This window comes from Ranitomeya imitator, chromosome 1 (genome assembly GCF_032444005.1).
Source record: "Ranitomeya imitator isolate aRanImi1 chromosome 1, aRanImi1.pri, whole genome shotgun sequence".
Taxonomy (NCBI): domain Eukaryota; kingdom Metazoa; phylum Chordata; class Amphibia; order Anura; family Dendrobatidae; genus Ranitomeya; species Ranitomeya imitator.
In genome coordinates, this window is record NC_091282.1 from 1054391460 (window position 1) to 1054413996 (window position 22537).

At 47.2% G+C, this 22537-nt stretch overlaps 1 protein-coding gene across 2 annotated transcripts in view; it reads left to right on the forward strand.

Moving 5' to 3' along the window:
- The first annotated feature begins 287 nt into the window (after positions 1–287).
- Positions 288–22537, forward strand: part of GLRB (glycine receptor beta) — a 212149-nt gene continuing 189899 nt past the window's right edge. Inside the window, exon 1 of one of the 2 annotated variants that reach the window (XM_069744125.1) lies at positions 288–708. The gene's annotated coding sequence lies outside the window, so the exon portion shown is untranslated. The remainder of the gene's footprint in view (positions 709–22537) is intronic. The other variant, XR_011316977.1, reaches the window with a different exon arrangement.

Below are 22537 nucleotides of genomic sequence, written 5' to 3' on the forward strand. Positions count from 1 at the left end.
GTCACACATGTATACAGTATATACAGTCAGTAGTACGGCCGGTGGTCACACATGTATACAGTATATACAGTCAGTAGTACGGCCAGTGGTACACATGTATACAGTATATACAGTCAGTAGTACGGCCGGTGGTCACACATGTATACAGTATATACAGTCAGTAGTACGGCCAGTGGTACACACATATATACAGCCAGTAGTACGGCCAGTGGTACACACATATATACAGCCAGTAGTACGGCCAGTGGTACACACATATATACAGCCAGTAGTATGGTATTTCTCCCCACATACAGGTCCGTGTCTTCCCTTCCCATCACGCAGGGCAGACAGCTGTGGCAGTGCTCAGCCACAGTGCAGCGGCGGCGGCGGCGGTGAGGGCCGGACTGTGGCGGTGACGCCGCTGCTCGCTCTCTGCAGCTACGTTGCGCCGCTCCGGCCGGTACTGCGCATGCTGCAGGTGCTCGGCTCCTCCATCTTATGCTCCGCACACAGCAGCCTCCTCATCAGTCCCGGCGCTCGTTCATTTCCGTCTCGTAGTGGGAAGCATCGCCCTATAGAAGGCTGTTATCTACCGAGAGCCCCCGCCCGGCGAGTCCTGCGCCATCATGCTGCACGTCTGAGGAGACCTTGACGTTTACACCTTAGAAAATGGATGTTGCCCCTGCTGCTCGCATCTGAGGAGATCCAGGGAGTGAGAGCCGCGGGGTGAGTGGCGCCTTCTCTATTTCGGGCTGTTCCCGGTGACGCTTCTCCGGGGATCGCGTTTGGTTTGCGGTTTTTATTTCTGGTTGATTATTCTGCGGGCACATAGCTGCAGCGGAGCCCGGAGGATGTTGTCATGGCCAGAGAACTCCATAAAGTTTTATAGATTTGAAAATGTGCCGCAATGAGTGCTGGGAGTTGTAGTCCATTCCTATAGTGCTTAGGTTGCCGGATCTGGCTGGTGCCATGTATGGCTGCTCTGGTCAATCACCGACCCTCCATCAGTGGCCTGAATGTGAGAGGTGTGCGGGGCGGACTGGATGCGGACTGCAGAGAACGGGGAGAAGAGGCATGTTTATGTCCACAGCGATTATACTATGCCCGCACCTCCATATACCGTGCATCATGGCCCAGGGGTGTACTGTACCAGCACCTCTGGATGAGGGGGGCAGGGCTGTACCAGCACCTCTGGATGAGGGGGGGCAGGGGTGTACCAGCACCTCTGGATGAGGGGGGGTAGGGATGTACCAGCACCTCTGGATGAGGGGGGGCAGGGGTGTACCAGCACCTCTGGATGAGGGGGGGCAGGGCTGTACCAGCACCTCTGGATGAGGGGGGACAGGGGTGCACCAGCACCTCTGGATGAGGGGGGGCAGGGGTGTACCAGCACCTCTGGATGAGGGGGGGCAGGGGTGTACCAGCACCTCTGGATGAGGGGGGGCAGGGGTGTACCAGCACCTCTGGATGAGGGGGGGCAGGGGTGTACCAGCACCTCTGGATGAGGGGGGGCAGGGGTGTACCAGCACCTCTGGATGAGGGGGGGCAGGGCTGTACCAGCACCTCTGGATGAGGGGGGCAGGGCTGTACCAGCACCTCTGGATGAGGGGGGGCAGGGGTGTACCAGCACCTCTGGATGAGGAGGGGCAGGGGTGTACCAGCACCTCTGGATGAGGAGGGGCAGGGGTGTACCAGCACCTCTGGATGAGGGGGGGCAGGGGTGTACCAGCACCTCTGGATGAGGGGGGGGGCAGGGGTGTACCAGCACCTCTGGATGAGGGGGGGCAGGGGTGTACCAGCACCTCTGGATGAGGGGGGCAGGGGTGTACCAGAACCTCTGGATGAGGAGGGGCAGGGGTGTACAAGCACCTCTGGATGAGGAGGGGCAGGGGTGTACAAGCACCTCTGGATGAGGAAAGGCAGGGGTGTACCAGCATCTCTGGATGAGGGGGGCAGGGCTGTACCAGCATCTCTGGATGAGGAGGGGCAGGGGTGTACCAGCACCTCTGGATGAGGAGGGGCAGGGGTGTACCAGCACCTCTGGATGAGGGGGGGCAGGGGTGTACCAGTACCTCTGGATGAGGGGGGGCAGGGGTGTACCAGTACCTCTGGATGAGGGGGGGGGCAGGGCTGTACCAGCACCTCTGGATGAGGGGGGGGGCAGGGGTGTACCAGCACCTCTGGATGAGGGGGGGCAGGGGTGTACCAGCACCTCTGGATGAGGGGGGGCAGGGGTGTACTAGCACCTCTGGATGAGGGGGGGCAGGGGTGTACCAGCACCTCTGGATGAGGGGGGGTAGGGATGTACCAGCACCTCTGGAGGGCGGTGTGCCCAGGGCTTTATTGACACTTCTGGAGGGAGGTGTGCCCAGGGCTATATTGACACTTCTGGAGGGAGGTGTGCCCAGGGCTATATTGACACTTCTGGAGGGCGGTGTGCCCAGGGCTATATTGACACCTCTGGAGGGAGGTGTGCCCAGGGCTATATTGACACTTCTGGAGGGCGGTGTGCCCAGGGCTATATTGACACTTCTGGAGGGAGGTGTGCCCAGGGCTATATTGACACCTCTGGAGGGAGGTGTGCCCAGGGCTATATTGACACTTCTGGAGGGCGGTGTGCCCAGGGCTATATTGACACTTCTGGAGGGAGGTGTGCCCAGGGCTATATTGACACTTCTGGAGGGAGGTGTGCCCAGGGCTATATTGACACTTCTGGAGGGCGGTGTGCCCAGGGCTATATTGACACTTCTGGAGGGAGGTGTGCCCAGGGCTATATTGACACCTCTGGAGGGAGGTGTGCCCAGGGCTATATTGACACTTCTGGAGGGCGGTGTGCCCAGGGCTATATTGACACCTCTGGAGGGCGGTGTGCCCAGGGCTATATTGACACCTCTGGAGGGCGGTGTGCCCAGGGCTATATTGACACCTCTGGAGGGCGGTGTGCCCAGGGCTATATTGACACCTCTGGAGGGCGGTGTGCCCAGGGCTATATTGACACCTCTGGAGGGAGGTGTGCCCAGGGCTATATTGACACCTCTGGAGGGAGGTGTGCCCAGGGCTGTAACAATGTAAACAGATTACTGAGATCATGCAACAGGCAGACAAGGACAAGGCGGAAGTTACTAACTTAACTATTTTCTTAACACCGATATAAGGAGGGAGTAATTTATTCAAATGCATGATATTAAGAGTATAGATTATTAGTATAGATCACAAACCCACAATTACCCTTTCTGCAGTAATCCTCTCCGCCATCTAGCTACTTCTCAGCAGGTGCAACATTCACTACAATTAGAACACCACTAAAATGGTTCTCCAACATGGTTCACTTAAGTTACAGGCACTAACAGGGTTCACTGGCGTTACCAGCTAAGCCGAAAATCCTTCTAACAAAGCCAAGTAATGCTCTATGGGCCTCGTAAGACGGGCCGGCCCCCGTATATCAGCATTGGCAGTAACTGCCCGATTCACTCTCCCCTCCTGACTAGGGATGAGCGAGTGTGCTCGTTACTCGGGTTTCTCCGAGCATGCTCCGGTGATCTCCAAGTATTTCAGCGTGCTCGGAGATCTAGTTTACGTCTCCGCAGCTGCATGATTTACGGCTGCTGGACAGCCTGAATACATGTGGGGGTTGCCTGTGCATTAGGGAATTACCACATGTATTCAGGCTGTCCAGCAGACACAAATCATGCAGTTGCGGAGACATAAAAAAAATCTCCAAGCACGCCGAAATACTCGGAGATCACCCGAGCATGCTCGCTCATCACTACTGCTGACCTCTATAGCGGACGTCCACTTCTGGATTGGCTCCGTAACTGGTCTTCGGTGCTTTAGTTCTGCAGGGTTCCATTTGAACAGTAGGAGGCAGTCACGAGTCACTAATACTGCACAGTGCTGAGGAATCTCCCCTTCCACCAGCACCCCTCATGGGGGTTGGGCCTAGGGCTTTCTGGAGGGGTGGCCTCAGGGCTCTACCAGCACTTCTGTAGGGGGTGGGCCTTGGAACTGTATTGACACCGCTGAAGAGGGTGAGCATGGGGTCTGTACCGGCACCTCTGGAGGGGGTTTGTCCAGGGAATGTATTATTATGCCTGTAGGCCAGCATTCAGCAGTGTCTTGTTGCTTTTTGCTGGGCCTGGTGCTGTATTATCCCGTTTGTACGTGGACTCTAAGGCTACTTTCACACTTGTCCGTCGGTACGGGCCGTCGCAAACCGTCGGCCCGACGGACAGTGTGATTGATTAGCACAACGTGGGCAGCGGATGCAGTTTTACAACGCATCCGCTGCCCATTGTGAGTCCTGGGGAGGAGGGGGCGGAGTTTCGGCTGCGCATGTGCCGTCGAAAATGGCGGACCCGACGCACAAAAAAAGTTACATGGAACTTTTTTGTGCGTCGTGGCGCCAAAAACACGACACATCCGTTGCACGACGGATGCGACGTGTGGCAATACGTCGCTAATCCAAGTCTATGGAGAAAAAACGCATCCTGCGGGCAACTTTGCAGGATGCATTTTTTCTCCAAAACGATGCATTGCGACGTCCGTCACACGACGCTAGTGTGAAAGTAGCCTAAGAACTGTGTGTGTATTTTATGTGACTGTAGGTGACGTTTCGCTGCTATTGCTGTAAATAATTGAGAGACTGGAACTCAATGTGGTTTATAGAAATTCCGTGAGGAATGGAAAGTCCTTTATTCCACTGTTCTCACCTGACTTGGACATTAGGGAATGACATAAACTTCTGTTATTGGAAGTGGAATCTCTTCCATGAAGCCGCTTGTTGGCTGAATACTGGCAGCAGTGACCTGAGCTGACCGCTGTGCCACCTCCTGCATTATGGAGCCGCTTGTAATTATACATTTGGGTAAATATGGACATAGTGATTGCGACTTCCCATGAGGATCATTCCAGGAGCCAATTATCGCAGTGGTAGTAAAATCTCAAAGATGTAAATGAGAACTTGGAGTTTACAGCAGCTGGACGGATGTGTGAGGCCTTAGGCCATGTTCACACGATCCTTTTTTTCATGCGGAATTGCCGCAATTTTCCCGCTGCGGGTCCGCAGCTGTTTTCCATGCAGGGTACATTACATTGTACCCTATGGAAAACAGGAACTGCTGTGCCCACAATGCGGAAAATAAAAAAAAAAAGCCGCGCTGAATAGCTGCGGGAAAAAAGAAGTACCATGTCACTTCTTTTTTCGGAGCCGCAGCGGTTCTGCACCCATTGACCTCCATTGTGAGGTCAAACCCGCAGTAAAACCCGCAGATGAAAAAAATATCTGCGGGTTTTACTGCGGTTTGTGGTGCAGAACTGCTGCAGCAGGAAGTGCGGGGAAGAGGGCGGAAGTGCGTGGGCGGAGTGTGGCTGCCCCCCCGTGCTCCGATCCCGCCCCCCCGTGCTCCGATCCCGCCCCCCGTGCTCCAATCCCACCGCCCCGTGCTCCGATGCCCCCCCCCAGTGCTCCGATGCCCCCCCCGTGCCCCAATCTCCCCCCCTTATACTTACCCGGTGTCCGTCCGGCCGTCTTCTCCCTGGGCGCCGCCATCTTGCAAAATGGCGGGCGCATGCGCAGTGCGCCCGCCGAATCTGCCGGCCGGCAGATTCGCTCCAAAGTGCATTTTGATCACTGAGATATAACCTATCTCAGTGATCAAAATAAAAAAATAGTAAATGACACCCCCCCACTTTGTCACCCCCATTGGTAGGGACAATAAAAAAAATTAAGAATTTTTTTTTTTTTTTTTCACTAGGGTTAGGGGTAGGGTTAGGGTTAGGGTTAGGGGTAGGGTTAGGGGTAGGGTTAGGTATTTTCAGCCATTTTAGCCCTAAAAAGCTTCCTAGGAAACACACAGTAAAAAAAGGATAAAAAAACGCATCAAAAAACGCATCAAAAAACGCATCAAAAACGCATCAAAAACGGACAAAAAAAGGACCTGCGTTTTCTGCCAAGAGCTGCAGTTTTTTAAAAAAACTGTCCTGAAAAAAAAAGGATGGAAATCCTGAACGTGTGAACATACCCTTAGTGCAGAACTGCAGCAGATTTTTCTGCAGCAGAAACGCTGCAGAACTGCACTGTGATTACAGTACAATGTAAATCAATGTGAAAAAAAAAAGCTGTGCACATGGTGCAGAAAAATCTGCGCAGAAATGCTGCAGATTTCAAATAAGTGCATGTCACTTCTTTTGTGCAGTTCTGCAGCGTTTCTGCACCCCTCCATAATAGAAATCCACAGGTGCGTTTATTGTGCGTTTTTGATGCGTTTTTTATGCTTTTTTTGTGCAGATTTGTGCACAAAAAACGCATTAAAAAAAGCATGAAAAACGCATAAAAAACGCACCTGCGGATTCTGCCAGGAGATGCAGATTTAGTGAAGATTTTATGCAGAAAATTCTGCATCAAATCTGCATCGTGTGCACACAGCCTTATTCAGTTTTCACAGACGTGTTCTAGCCATTTTTTTTTTTAAATTCAAAAATTCTTTATAATACATAACAGATTTACACGTTTACAGATTAGTCTTTTTTTTTCTCTTTTAAACTGTGGCCCCGATTGATCACGACCCGCATCATGCCAGTCTTGATGAATCCGGGCCTATGGGCACTGTATCTAACAAGGGGCACGAGTCTCATCACAAATCAGCGACGAGGAGTTGGATTTAGGGCATAAAATGTGCCACAGCTCATCATGAATTAGTAGTTCTGCTTTTGTGGAGCTGGACGAAATTGGCATTTAATCATGTCAAAAAATGTGTGCGCTGCTTGGAATTGTGCAAAAATGTTGTTGTGTTTTTTTTTTTTTCATATTTTTTACCCCTTAACGCCCAATGATGGACATAGCACGTCCTTAGCGGGTGTCAGTTCCCACATCATGATGTGCTACAGGTGCATCTCACAAAATTAGAATATCATCAAAAAGTTAATTTATTTCAGTTCTTCACAAAAAGTGAAACTCATATATTAGTCATTAAAAGCAGAGTGATCTGTTTCAAGTGTTTATTTCTGTTAATGTTGATGATTATGGCTTACAGCCAATGAAAACCCAAAAGTCATTATCTCAATAAATTAGAATACTTTATAACACCAGCTTGAAAACTTGATTTCAAAATCCAAAATGTTGGCCTACTGAAATGTATGTTCAGTAAATGCACTGAATACTTTGTCGGGGCTCCATTTGCATTATTGTATTTTGAACTGAAATAAACTAACTTTCTGATGTTATTCTAAGGCTAGGGTCACATTGCGTTAGTGCAATCCGTTTAGCGCTAGCGGGTTGCGCTAACGCAATGTTTTTAATGGGGCCGCGTCCCGGGGTCGCGGTAACGTCCCCGCTCTTGCAGATCCCCGATTTGCGAGAGCGGGGAATGGACCGCGGGCGCGCCTCGGACGCTGCAAGCAGCGTCCGCGGCGCGCCAGGAAACACCGGCGCGTCGCTAGCGCGTGCCGAACATGGCATGCGCTAGTGCTGCGCGTTCCCATTGCCGTGAATGGGCGCGCTAACGGACGCATTGCACGGCGTTAATTTCGCCGTGCAACGCTGTCCGTTAGCACTTTCCCATTAACGCAATGGGAACCAAGCCTAATTTTGTGAGAAGCACCTGTATGTCAATCATGACTTTAAACTGTCACTTCGTGTAAACACAGAGTGACAGTTCAGCGCTGACAGCTGAGCAGCATGAAAAGAGGTGTGGGGTACTATGCCATCGGTCGGAACCCGAGTGACCGATTACAACATGATCACACAGTATCAGCATCTCCAGCCCCATCACAGCAGGAGCTCGGCACTGCTAATGGCCGCGCTCCTGCACTAATGGTTGGTGCCAGCATCGCCCCTGGCTTTCTAATCCCATAAATGCTGCGATCAAGAGGGATCACAACATTTAGACGTCACAGAGAAGGAGGGATCTCCCTCTTCCTTCAGATCGGTGCCCCACAATGTCATTGCAGGGGCCCAACTGTTGCCATGGTGACCCTCGAGCCACCAAGCTATGGAAAGCATCTTAGACAATGCTTAGACCATGGTCTTAAGATGCTACAGTACAGACCAAAAGTTTGGACACACCTTATTTAAAGATTTTTCTGTATTTTCATGACTATGAAAATTGTACATTCACACTGAAGGCATCAAAACTATAAATTACCACATGTGGAATTATCTACTTAACAAAAAAGTGTGAAACAACTGAAATTGTGTCTTATATTCTAGGTTCTTCAGAGTAGCCACCTTTTGCTTTGATGACTGCTTTGCACACTCTTCGCATTCTCTTGATGAGCTTCAAGAGGTAGTCACCAGTAATTCACAGGTGTGCCCTGTCAGGTTTAATAAGTGGGATTTCTTGCCTTATAAATGGGGTTGGGACCATCTGTTGTGTTGAGCAGAAGTCCGGTGGATACACAGCTGAATAGACTGTTAGAATTTGTATTATGGCACGAAAAAAGCAGCTAGGTAAAGAAAAACGAGTGGCCATCATTACTTTAAGTGAAGGTCAGTCAGTCCGAAAAATTGGGCAAACTTTGAAAGTGTCCCCAAGTGCAGTGACAAAAACCATCAAGCGCTACAAAGAAACTGGCTCACATGAGGACCGCCCCAGGAAAGGAAGACCAAGAGTCACATCTGCTTCTGAGGATAAGTTTATCCGAGAAACCAGCCTCAGAAATCACAGGTTAACAGCAGCTCAGATTAGAGACCAGGTCAATGCCACACAGAGTTCTAGCAGCAGACACATCTCAACAACAACTGTTAAGAGGAGACTTTGTGCAGCAGGCCTTCATGATAAAATAGCTGCTAGGAAAACACTGCTAAGGACAGGCAACAAGCAGAAGAGACTTGTTTGGGCTAAAGAACACAAGGAATGGACATTAGACCAGTGGAAATCTGTGCTTTGGTCTGATGAGTCCAAATTTGAGATCTTTGGTTCCAACCACTGTGTCTTTGTGCGACGCAGAAAAGTTGAACGGATGGACTCTACATGCCTGGTTCCCACCGTGAAGCATGGAGGAGGAGGTGTGATAGTGTGGAGGTGCTTTGCTGTTGACACTGTTGGGGATTTATTCAAAATTGGAGGCATACTGAACCAGCATGTTTACCACAGCATCTTGCAGTGGCATGCTATTCCATCCGGATTGCGTTTAGTTGAACCATCATTTATTTTTCAACAGGACAATGACCCCAAACACACCTCCAGGCTGTGTAAGGGCGATTTGACCAAGAAGGAGAGTGATGGGGTGCTACGCCAGATGACCTGGCCTCCACAGTCACCAGACCCGAACCCAATCGAGATGGTTTGGGGTGAGCTGGACCGCAGAGTGAAGGCAAAAGGGCCAACAAGTGCTAAGCATCTCTGGGAAGAACCTAGAATATAAGACATATTTTCAGTTGTTTCACACTTTTTTGTTAAGTATATAATTCCACATGTTAATTCATAGTTTTGATGCCTTCAGAGTGAATGTACAATTTTCATAGTCATGAAAATACAGAAAAATCTTTAAATGAGAAGGTGTGTCCAAACTTTTGGTCTGTACTGTATGTAATGCAATATAGCTGAGATCAAAGTTAAACAAAAAAGTAAAAGTCCTATGGCGGGACTAAGTAAAAAAAAATTGAAAAAATATATCACAAATCTACATACATTCCTGGAGGGGTCTAGTTTCTAAAATGGGGTAACTTTTAGGGGGATGGGGAATTACCACTGCTTAGGTACATCAGGGGCTCTCCAGTTTTCAGAATGGTGTCACTTTTGGGTATTTTCTGTCATATAGGCCACACAAAGTCACTTCAAATGTGATGTGGTCTCTAAAAAAAAAAAATTGTTGGAAAAATGAGAAATTGATGATAAACCTTTAATCCTTCTAAATTGCTTACAAACAAAATTGTTTCAATAATTGTGCTGATGTAAAGTAGATATGTGGAAAATGTTGTTTATTAACTTTTTTTTGTGTGAAATAACTCTGTGGTTTAGCCAAATTTCTGAAATTTTCACAAATAAACCCCCCACAAGTGACATCATTTTGGAAAGTAGACCCCCTAAGGAACTTATCTAGAGGTGTGGTGAGCACTTTGACCCACCAAGTGCTTCACAGAAGTTTATAATGCACAACCGTAAAAATAAAAAATCATATTTTTTCACAAAAATTATGTTTTTGCCCCCAATTTTTTATTTTCCCAAGGGTAAGAGAAGAAATTGGACCCCAAAAGTTGTTGTACAATTTGTCCTGAGTACGCTGATACCCCATATGTGGGGGTAAACCACTGTTTGGGCGCAAGGGAGAGCTCGGAAGGGAAGGAGCGCCGTTTGACTTTTCAATGCAAATTTGACAGGAATTGAGATGGGACGCCATGTTGCGTTTAGAGAGCCACTGATGTGCCTAAACATTGAAACCCCCCACAAGTGACACCATTTTGGAAAGTAGACCCCCTAAGCAACTTATCTAGATGTGTTTTGAGCACTTTGACCCACCAAGGGCTTCACAGAAGTTTATAATGCAGAGCCGTAAAAATAAAACAAAAATTTTTTTCCCACAAAAATTATTTTTTAGCCCCCAGTTTTGTATTTTCCCGAGTGTAACAGGAGAAAATGGACCACAAAATTTGTTGTCCAATTTGTCCTGAGTGCACTGATACCCCATAAGTTGGGGGGAACCACTGTTTGGGCGCATGGGAGGGCTCGGAAGGGAAGGAGCTCCATTTGGAATGCAGACTTAGATGGAATGGTCTGCAGGTGTCACATTGCGTTTGCAGAGCCCCTAATGTACCTAAACAGTAGAAACCCCCCACAAGTGACACCATTTTGGAAACTAGACCCCCCAGGGAACTCATCTAGATGTGTTGTGAGAACTTTGAACCCCCACGCAGAGCCGTGAAAATAAAAAATCTTTTTTTCCCACAAAAATTATATTTTAGCCCCCAGTTTTGTATTTTCCCAAGGGTAACAGGAGAAATTGGACCCCAAAAGTTGTTCTCCTATTTGTCCTGAGTACGCTGATACCCCATATGTTGGGGTAAACCCCTGTTTGGGCACACGGGAGAGCTCGGAAGGGAAGGAGCACTGTTTTACTTTTTCAACGCAGAATTGGCTGGAATTGAGATCGAACGCCATGTCGTGTTTGGAGAGCCCCTGATGTGCCTAAACAGTGGAAACCCCCCAATTATAACTGAAATCCTAATCCAAACACACCCCTAACCCTAATTCCAACGGTAACCCTAACCACACCTCTAACCCTGACACACCCCTAACCCTAATCCCAACCCTATTCCCAACTGTAAATGTAATCTAAACCCTAGCCCTAGCCCTAACCCTAGCCCTAATGGGAAAATGGAAATAAATACATTTTTTAAATTTTTCCCTAACTAAGGGGGTGATGAAGGGGGGTTTGATTTACTTTTATAGCGAGTTTTTTAGCGGATTTTTATGATTGGCAGCCGTCACACACTGAAAGACGCTTTTTATTGCAAAAAATATTTTTTGCGTTACCACATTTTGAGAGATATAATTTTTCCATATTTTGGTCCACAGAGTCATGTGAGGTCTTGTTTTTTGCGGGACGAGTTGACGTTTTTATTGGTAACATTTTCGGGCATGTGACATTTTTTGATCGCTTTTTATTCCGATTTTTGTGAGGAAGAATGACCAAAAACCAGCTATTCATGAATTTCTTTTGGGGGACGCGTTTATACCGTTCCGCGTTTGGTAAAATTGATAAAGCAGTTTTATTCTTCGGGTCAGTACAATTACAGCGATACCTCATTTATATAATTTTTTTATGTTTTGGCGCTTTTATACGATAAAAACTATTTTACAGAAAAAATAATTATTTTTGCATCGTTTTATTCTCAGGACTATAACTTTTTAATTTTTTTGCTGATGTATGGCGGCTCGTTTTTTGCGGGACAAGATGACGTTTTCAGCGGTACCATGGTTATTTATATCTGTCTTTTTGATCGCGTATTATTCCACTTTTTGTTCGGCGGTATGATAATAAAGCGTTGTTTTTTGCCTCGTTTTTTTTTTTTCTTCTTACGGTGTTTACTGAAGGGGTTAACTAGTGGGTCAGTTTTATAGGTCGGGTCGTTACGGACGCGGCGATACTAAATATGTGTACTTTTATTGTTTTTTTTGTTTTTTTATTTAGATGAAGAAATGTATTTATGGGAATAATATTTTTTTTTTTCTTCATTATTTAGGAATATTTTTTTTATTTTTTTTACACATTTGGAAATTTTTTTTTTTAACTTTTTTATTTTGTCCCAGGGGGGGACATCACAGATCAATGATCTGACAGTTTGCACAGCACTCTGTCAGATCACTGATCTCACTTAGAGCAGTGCAGGCTTCACAGTGCCTGCTCTGAGCAGGCTCTGTGAAGCCACCTCCCTCCCTGCAGGACCCGGATCCGCGGCCATCTTGGATCCGGGTCTGGAGCAGGCAGGGTGGTGAGGAGACCCTCGCAGCAACGCGATCACATCGCGTTGCTGCGGGGGGCTCAGGGAAGCCCGCAGGGAGCCCCCTCCCTGCGCGATGCTTCCCTGTACCGCTGGCATATCGCGATCATCTTTGATCGCGGTGTGCCGGGGGTTAATGTGCCGGGGGCGGTCCGTGACCACCCAACCTCGATGGGATAGTACGTCTAATGTCAGAAAGGGGTTAAAGGGGTTTTCCCACGAACAAAAGTTAATTTTAAAAATTGTCTATGTATATTTTACCTCACAAAATGAATCCTCTGTGATCCCCTGCTGTAATGTCAGTATTGTGTTTTGCTTCCTCCCCTGCCCAGGAGATGTGGTATGCTCTGTACACGGTCATACACAGACAATTTTTGTGAAATGAACTTTCGTTTGTGGGAAAACCCCTTTAATATGACCGGCTTCCTCTGCCTGTGGACACGTTGCGCATCTGTCGCCGGGATCAGCAGAAGGATTCACTGCACCTGCGTGTAATTCACGCAGGAGCAGTAAATCAGACCACCGCCATCTTTGTGCAGACAGATAGCTGCGGTCACATATTAAGGCTATGTGCACACGTTTTCTTGCGTTTTTACCGCGTTTTTGGTGCGTTTTTTTTTTTTGGTGCGTTTTTCTGGAGGTCCCCAATGCAATAATATAGTGGGAAATCCGCAACAAATCCGCAAAATTAATGAACATGCTGCGTTTTTTACCGCAATGCGTTTTTTTTTTCGCGGAAAAAAACGCATCATGTGCACGAAAATTGCGGAATTCTTTCTAAATGATGGGATGCTTAATGTATGTGGGTTTTTTTCGCGTTTTTATAGCGGTTTTATAGCGAAAAAACACGAAAAGAACGTGAAAAATCTGCAACGTGTGCACACAGCCTAAAACTGCACATGCGCTCCTCCTGTATAAAGATGGCGGCAGTCAGTGAATCATTCAGCTGATCCTGGTGGCGGCGTGCTCACGACGGTGGTACTGCGCAAGAGGCTGTGTGGGTGGTGTGTACAGCGTATAGTGTGTGTGTAGCAATGGTGTTCCACTGGTGGTACCGCGCAATAGGCTGTGTGAGTGGTGCGAATAGTGTGTGTGGTGCGACGGTGTTCCACTGGTGGTACCGCGCAATAGGTTGGTACCAGCAGCAGTTTCCATATTAGGGCACTCATTACTTGGGTGTCCCAATATGGCGGTGAAAGAACTTCCTCCGCTTGGAATTCTGGGAAACGGTGACATCTAGGATAGCACAGGAAATGAAAGCGTTACAAGGCAATTATATAAATAGATATTATGAAATACAGTACCTCCGATTAGAAATGTCTTCTAGTTTATTCTGATAAGCCATGTCGGACAGGGCATTGCAATAGCTTAGATATCCATATGAGTGGCCGTGACCATTGATTCCTAAGCTACTGAAATGCCCTGCACATTGGGTAACAGACATAGCTAATCAGAACTATACTACTTTTCTAATTGGAGGGATTTGCTAATATTATTGTTATTACACCCACTACATATTGAGATAGGATCTTGTTTTCTGCATTGGAGAGTGCAAAATTAAGGCCAGCGAGCAACCATGTTAATCTGGAGCGCACCTTCCCCAAGCAACCGGCTTAACCCTTCCACGACTGATGACGTATCTCTAAGTCATTGGCCGTGTCCCTGCATTCGATGCGGGCTCAGGCGCTGAGACCTCATTTTTTCCGACACATAATAGCTGATTTGACCAGCTGTCATGTGCATCGAACAGTCGCATCTGGAATTGCGATCCACCCGCAGCTGTTAACATATTAACCCCTTCCCGACCTTTGACGCATACGCTGCGTCATGAAAGTCGGTGCCATTCCGACCCATGACGCAGCATATGCGTCATGGAAAGATCGCGTCCCTGCAGATCGGGTGAAAGGGTTAACTCCCATTTCACCCGATCTGCAGGGACAGGGGGAGTGGTAGTTTAGCCCAGGGGGGGTGGCTTCACCCCCCCGTGGCTACGATCGCTCTGATTGGCAGTTTCACTTTCAACAGCCAATCAGAGCGATTTTTAATATTTCACCTAAAAAACTGGTGAAATATTACAATCCAGCCATGGCCGATGCTGCAATATCATCGGCCATGGCTGGAAACACTAATGTGCCCCCACCCCACCGATCGCCCCCCCAGCCCCCCAATCTATGGTCCGCTCCCCTCCGTCCTGTGCTCCGCTCCCCCGTCCTCCTGTCCGCTCCCCCCGTGCTCCAATCACACCCCCCGTGCTCCAATCAAACCCCCCCGCACTCCGATCCCCCCCCCCGCACAGCGATTTCCCCCTCCCGTGCTCTGATCCACCCCCCCGCACAGCGATCCCCCGCTCCATGCTCCAATCCACCCCCCCGTGTTCCGATCCACCCCCCCATGCTCCGATCCACCCCCCCCCCGTGCTCCGACGCCCCCCCCCCCCGTGCCCTGATCTCCCCCCCCCTTATACTTACAGTGGGGCAAAAAAGTATTTAGTCAGTCAGCAATAGTGCAAGTTCCACCACTTAAAAAGATGGGAGGCGTCTGTAATTTACATCATAGGTAGACCTCAACTATGGGAGACAAACTGAGAAAAAAAAATCCAGAAAATCACATTGTCTGTTTTTTTAACATTTTATTTGCATATTATGGTGGAAAATAAGTATTTGGTCAGAAACAAAATTTCATCTCAATACTTTGTAATATATACTTTGTTGGCAATGACAGAGGTCAAACGTTTTCTGTAAGTCTTCACAAGGTTGCCACACACTGTTGTTGGTATGTTGGCCCATTCCTACATGCAGATCTCCTCTAGAGCAGTAATGTTTTTGGCTTTTCGCTTGGCAACACGGACTTTCAACTCCCTCCAAAGGTTTTCTATAGGGTTGAGATCTGGAGACTGGCTAGACCACTCCAGGACCTTGAAATGCTTCTTACGAAGCCACTCCTTCGTTGCCCTGGCTGTGTGCTTTGGATCATTGTCATGTTGAAAGACCCAGCCACGTTTCATCTTCAATGCCCTTGTTGATGGAAGGAGGTTTGCACTCAAAATCTCACGATACATGGCCCCATTCATTCTTTCATGTACCCGGATCAGTCATCCTGGCCCCTTTGCAGAGAAACAGCCCCAAAGCATGATGTTTCCACCACCATGCTTTACAGTAGGTATGGTGTTTGATGGATGCAACTCAGTATTCTTTTTCCTCCAAACACGACAAGTTGTGTTTCTACCAAACAGTTCCAGTTTGGTTTCATCAGACCATAGGACATTCTCCCAAAACTCCTCTGGATCATCCAAATGCTCTCTAGCAAACTTCAGACTGGCCCAGACATGTACTGGCTTAAGCAGTGGGACACGTCTGGCACTGCAGGATCTGAGTCCATGGTGGCGTAGTGTGTTACTTATGGTAGGCCTTGTTACATTGGTCCCAGCTCTCTGCAGTTCATTCACTAGGTCCCCCCGCGTGGTTCTGGGATTTTTGCTCACCGTTCTTGTGATCATTCTGACCCCATGGGGTGGGATTTTGCGTGGAGCCCCAGATCGAGGGAGATTATCAGTGGTCTTGTATGTCTTCCATTTTCTAATTATTGCTCCCACTGTTGATTTCTTCACTCCAAGCTGGTTGGCTATTGCAGATTCAGTCTTCCCAGCCTGGTGCAGGGCTACAATTTTGTTTCTGGTGTCCTTTGACAGCTCTTTGGTCTTCACCATAGTGGAGTTTGGAGTCAGACTGTTTGAGGGTGTGCACAGGTGTCTTTTTATACTGATAACAAGTTTAAACAGGTGTCATTACTACAGGTAATGAGTGGAGGAAAGAGGAGACTCTTAAAGAAGAAGTTACAGGTCTGTGAGAGCCAGAAATCTTGATTGTTTGTTTCTGACCAAATACTTATTTTCCACCATAATATGCAAAAAAAATGATAAAAAAACAGACAATGTGATTTTCTGGATTTTTTTTTCTCAGTTTGTCTCCCATAGTTGAGGTCTACCTATGATGTAAATTACAGACGCCTCTCCTCTTTTTAAGTGGTGGAACTTGCACTATTGCTGACTGACTAAATACTTTTTTGCCCCACTGTACCTAGCCTCCCGGGGTCCGTCCGTCTTCTTTCCTGGGCGCCGCCATCTTCCAAAATGGCGGGCGCATATGCAGTGCGCCCGCCGAATCTGCCTACCAGCAGATTCGTTCCAGAGTGAATTTTGATCACTGAGATAGGTTATATCTCAGTGATCAAAATAAAAAAAAATAGTAAATGACCCCCCCCCCCCCTTTGTCTCCCCCATAGGTAGGGACAATAAAAAAAAATAAAGAATTTTTTTTTTCCACTAAGGTTGGGGTAAGGGGTAGGGTTAGGGGTAGGGGTAGGGTTAGGGTTCGGGATGTGCACACGTATTCTGGTCCTCTGCGGATTTTTCCGCAGAGGATTTGATAAATCCGCAGTGCTAAACCGCTGTGGATTTATCGCGGATTTACCGCGGTTTTTCTGCGCATTTCACTGTGGTTTTACAACTGCGATTTTCTATTGGAGCAGTTGTAAAACCGCTGCGGAATCCGCAGAAAGAAGTGACATGCTGCGGAATGTAAACCGCTGCGTTTCCGTGCAGTTTTTCCGCAGCATGTGTACAGCGATTTTTGGTTCCCATAGGTTTACATTGAACTGTAAACTCATGGGAAACTGCTGCGGATCCGCAGCGTTTTCCGCAGCGTGTGCACATACCTTTAGAATTAGGCTATGTGCACACGGTGCGGATTTGGCTGCGGATCCGCAGCAGTGTTCCATCAGGTTTACAGTACCAAGTAAACATATGGAAAACCAAATCCGCTGTGCCCATGGTGCGGAAAATACCGCGCGGGAACGCTGCGTTGTATTTTCCGCAGCATGTCAATTCTTTGTGCGGAATCCGCAGCGTTTTACACCTGTTCCTCAATAGGAATCCGCAGGTGAAATCCACACAAAAAACACTGGCAAGCCGCGGTAAATCCGCAGGTAAAACGCAGTGCCTTTTACCCGCAAATTTTTCAAAAATGGTGCTGAAAAATCTCACACGAATCCGCAACGTTGGCACATAGCCTTAGGGTTAGGGTTGGGTTGGAATTAGGGTTGTGGTTAGGGTTAGGGGTGTGTTGGGGTTAGGGGTGTGTTGGGGTTAGGGTTGTGATTAGGGTTACGGCTACAGTTGGGATAAGGTTTAGGGGTGTGTTGGAGTTAGAATTGAGGGGTTTCCACTGTTTAGGCACATCAGGGGGTCTCCAAACGCAACATGGCGCCACCATTGATTCCAGCCAATCTTGTATTCAAAAAGTCAAATGGTGCTCCCTCACTTCCGAGCCCCGACGTGTGCCCAAACAGTGGTTTACCCCCACATATGGGGTACCAGCATACTCAGGACAAACTGCGCAATAATTACTGGGGTCCAATTTCTCCTGTTACCCTTGAGAAAATAAAAAATTGCTTGCTAAAACATCATTTTTGAGGAAAGAAAAATGATTTTTTATTTTCACGGCTCTGCGTTGTAAACGTCTGTGAAGCACTTGGGGGTTCAAAGTGCTCACCACATATCTAGATAAGTTCCTTGGGGGGTCTAGTTTCCAAAATGGGGTCACTTGTGGGGGGTTTCTACTGTTTAGGCACACCAGGGGTTCTGCAAACGCAATGTGACGTCCGCAGACCATTCCATCAAAGTCTGCATTTCAAAAGTCACTACTTCCCTTCTGAGCCCCCACGTGTGCCCAAACAGTGGTTTACCCCCACACATGGGGTATCAGCGTACTCAGGAGAAACTGGACAACAACTTTTGTGGTCCAACTTCTCCTTTTACCCTTGGGAAAATAAAAAATTGCGGGCTAAAAAATCATTTTTGAGAAAAGAATTTTTTTTTTATTTTCATGGCTCTGCGTTATAAACTTCTGTGAAGCACTTGAGGGTTCAAAGTGCTCACCACACATCTATATTAGTTCCTTTGGGGGTCTAGTTTCCAAAATGGGGTCATTTTTGGGGGATCTCCAATGTTTAGGCACACAGGGGCTCTCCAAACGCGACATGGTGTCCGCTAATGATTGGAGCTAAGTTTCCATTTAAAAAGCCAAATGGCGTGCCTTCCCTTCTGAGCCCTGCCGTGCGCCCAAACAGTGGTTTACCCCCACATATGGGGTATCTGCGTACTCAGGACAAACTGGACAACAACATTTGTGGTCCAATTTCTCCTATTACCATTGGCAAAATAGGAAATTCCAGGCTAAAAAATCATTTTTGAGAAAAGAAAAATTATTTTTTATTTTCATGGCTCTGCATTATAAACTTCTGTGAAGCACCTGAGGGTTTAAAGTGCTCAGTATGCATCTAGATAAGTTCCTTGGGGGGTCTAGTTTCCAAAATGGGGTCACTTGTGGGGGAGCTCCATTGCATAGGCACACAGGGGCGCTCCAAATGCGACATGGTGTCCGCTAACAATTGGAGCTAATTTTCCATTCAAAAAGTCAAAAGGCGCGCCTTCCCTTCCGAGCCCTGCCGTGTGCCGAAACAGTGGTTTACCCCCACATATGAGGTATCGGCGTACTCGGGAGAAATTGCTCAACAAATTTTAGGATCCATTTTATCCTATTGCCCATGTGAAAATGAAAAAATTGAGGCGAAACGAAATTTTTTGTGAAAAAAAAGTACTTTTTCATTTTTACGGATCAATTTGTGAAGCACCTGAGGGTTTAAAGTGCTCACTAGGCATCTAGATAAGTTCCTTGGGGGGTCCAGTTTCCAAAATGGGGTCACTTGTGGGGGAGCTCCAATGTTTAAGCACACAGGGTCTCTCCAAACGCGACATGGTGTCCGCTAACGATGGAGATAATTTTTCATTCAAAAAGTCAAATGGCGCTCCTTCCCTTCCGAGCCTTACCATGTGCCCAAACAGTGGTTTACCCCCACATGTGAGGTATCGGTGTACTCAGGAGAAATTGCCAAACAAATTTTAGGATCCATTTTATCCTGTTGTCCATGTGAAAATGAAAAAATTGAGGCTAAAAGAATTTTTTTGTGAAAAAAAAAAGTACTTTTTCATTTTTACGGATCAATTTGTGAAGCACCTGGGGGTTTAAAGGGCTCACTATGCATCTAGATAAGTTCCTTGGGGCGTCTAGTTTCCAAAATGGTGTCACTTGTGGGGGAGCTCCAATTTTTAGGCACACGGGGGCTCTCCAAACGTGACATGGTGTCCGCTAAAGAGTGCAGCCAATTTTTCATTCAAAAAGTCAAATGGCGCTCCTTACCTTCCATGCCCTGCCGTGCACCCAAACAGTGGTTTACCCCCACATATGAGGTATCAGCGTACTCAGAACAAATTGGACAACAACTATCGTGGTTCAGTTTCTCTTTTTACCATTGGGAAAATAAAAAAAATTGTTGCTGAAAGATCATTTTTGTGACTAAAAAGTTAAATGTTCATTTTTTCCTTCCATGTTGCTTCTGCTGCTGTGAAGCACCTGAAGGGTTAATAAACTTCTGGAATGTGGTTTTGTGCACCTTGAGGGGTGCAGTTTTTAGAATGGTGTCACTTTTGGGTATTTTCAGCCATATAGACCCCTCAAACTAACTTCAAATGTGAGGTGGTCCCTAAAAAAATTGGTTTTGTAAATTTTGTTGTAAAAATGAGAAATCGCTGGTCAAATTTTAACCCTTATAACTTCCTAGCAAAAAAAAATTTTTGTTTCCAAAATTGTGCTGATGTAAAGTAGACGTGTGGGAAATGTTATTTATTAACTATTTTGTGTCACATAACTCTGGTTTAACAGAATAAAAATTCAAAATGTGAAAATTGCAAAATTTTCAAAATTTTCGCCAAATTTCCGTTTTTATCACAAATAAACACAGAATTTATTGACCTAAATTTACCACCAACATCAAGCCCAATATGTCACGAAAAAACAATCTCAGAACCGCTAGGATCCGTTGAAGCGTTCCTGAGTTATTACCTCATAAAAGGACACTGGTCAGAATTGCAAAAAACGGCAAGGTCTTTAAGGTCAAAATAGGCTGGGTCATGAAGGGGTTAAATGCTGCTGTCAATCTCTGACAGCGGCATTTTGCTCGTGCTAACAGGAAGTGCGTCACAAGACACATGATCTCAGGGCGCCAGTGGGTTGTCATGACAGACTGAGGTCTGCAGAAGACCCTTGTGCCTGTCATTGTGAGCCACCTATGAACGCTTGCCCATGGCCTGCGTTCATAAATCAGGATTTATGCTACACAGAGCAGTACTCAGGCCCTAGTATGAGAAACACAGGAATATCACCACTTCAAGTCTCCTAAGGAGACTACTGAAGCAAGTAAAAAAAAATATTTTAAAAAATTGAAAAAAAGAGTTAAAATCACCACCATTTAAGACATTCAAAATAAAATAATAATAAAAAAAATGCACATTTGGTATCACTGCTTTCAAAAATGACCAATCTACCAAAATATAAAATACCGTAATCCAGATGGTTAGGGGCGTAACGAGAAAAGAAGAAAAATCAAAATGGCGATCAAAACACCATGTCTACCCCAAAATGGTATCAGTAAAAACGTCAGCTCGGCGCGCAAAAAATAAGCTCTCATCCAGCCCCAGATCCCAGGAGATGGAGATGCTACGAGTCTCGGAAAAGAGTGAACTTTTTTTTTTTTTTCCCCCCTTACAAACTTTAGATTTTTTTTTCACCACATAAATAGAAAAGAACATGCCATATATACTCGAGTATAAGTCGACTTAACTATAAGCCGAAGCACCTAATTTTGCCATGAAGCCGGGTGTGCATTGTCCCCTTATCCCTGTCCTGGTATGCATGGCTCCCCCTTCTGTCCTGGTATGCATGGTTCCCCCATTCCTGTCCTGGTATGCATGGCTCCCCCATCTGTCCTGGTATGCATGGTTCCCCCCATCCCTGTCCTTGTATGCATGGTTCCCCTGTCTCTGTCCTTGTATGCATGGCTCCCCCGTTCCTGTCCCTGTATGCATGGCTCGCCCGTCCCTGTCCTTGTATGCATGGTTCCCCCATCCCTGTCCTTGTATGCATGGTTCCCCTGTCTCTGTCTTGTATGCATGGCTTCCCGTTCCTGTCCCTGTATGCATGGCTCTCCCGTCCCTGTTATTGTATGCATGGTTCCCCCGTCTCTGTCCTTGGGTGCATGGTTCCCCGTCTCTGTCCTTGTGTGCATGGCTCCCCCGTTCCTGTCCCTGTATGCATGGCTTCCTCGTCCCTATATGCATGGCTCCCCTGTCCCTCTTCTTGTATACATGACTCCTTATCCCCTATCCCTGTATGCATGGTTCCTATAAAAACAAACAAAAACAAAACACATTATACTTACCTTCCCAGCTTTCCCTCGCTGCATCTAGTTCCGGCGCCTGCCGCTCTTCCGGCCGATCGATCACATGTCCCTGCTCATTAACTTAATGAATATTCACTCCACGCCTATGGGAGTGGAGAGGCGTGAATATTCATTACCTTAATGAGCGGGGCCACATGATCACTGGCAGGAAGAACTGCTGGCGCTGGAACGAACAAGATGCAGCGAGGGCGCGCTGGGAAGGTTTGTAGGATGTGTACTGGAAGCCGTCGGCTTCGGCTGTAACTGTGCACGCTATAAGAGAAATGAATATTCACTGCCAGCGCAGTGAATATTAATTTCTCTTTAGCAGCGGGCACAGTTACAGCCACAGCCGCCGTCTTCTGCCTCCTGTGACCCGCTGCTCCACCGCTCTCTCTCCCCCGCCGTCTTTCTGGGACAATGATTCATGTATAAGCCGAAGGGGGCCTTTTCAGCGCAAAAAAGTGTGCTGAAAAACTCTGCTTATACAAGAGTATATACGGTCTACATGTTTGGTATCTGAGTAATTGTAATAGTGCGTCCGCGTTCAGTACCCCCGCTTTGATGTGGGCTTTGGCGGTGAGCCCACCTCAAAGCTGTGACATGTCAGCTGTTTTCAACCGAAAATGCACACACCGCTGACCCCCCCATCATGTGATCAGTGGTGCGTCGGCATAACAACCAAAGGTCTCATTGAGACCTCTATGGTTGCTGATGCCAGATTGCTGTGAGTGCCACCCTGTGGTCGGCGCTCATAGCAATGCTGCAATTCCGCTACATAGG